Raw genomic sequence first — 350 nt, 5'->3', positions numbered from 1 at the left:
GGGGCTGTGGCCCCCAAAACGAGTTTGTATGATGGAAAGGCTTGGGTTTGCTCTGCCTGATGCCCTCAGGTCCTGCTGTGGTGAGCTGTGCCCCTGCTTCATGGGGTACCCAGGGTACAGCTTAGGAATAGCCATGAATGAAAAAGCTTCATCCTCACCACAGTCACCAATTCCTCTCTTGCAGACCCCCTCTGCCGCAGGGAGACAGAGCTGCTGGGTCCCAACTGCCCCGAGCTGCCCTCTGAGTCCTTCAGCGCTGCTTCCTCCTGTCCTGATCCCCCTGTGCAAAGACCTTGAGTGGCCCCAGAGTGAGGGCAGGGACCCAATGCGACCCAGGCCGTTACAGCAGC

This window comes from Cariama cristata, unplaced genomic scaffold (assembly GCF_000690535.1).
Source record: "Cariama cristata isolate BGI_N322 unplaced genomic scaffold, ASM69053v1 scaffold18124, whole genome shotgun sequence".
NCBI classification, from domain to species: domain Eukaryota; kingdom Metazoa; phylum Chordata; class Aves; order Cariamiformes; family Cariamidae; genus Cariama; species Cariama cristata.
This window is presented reverse-complemented; position numbering follows the sequence as displayed.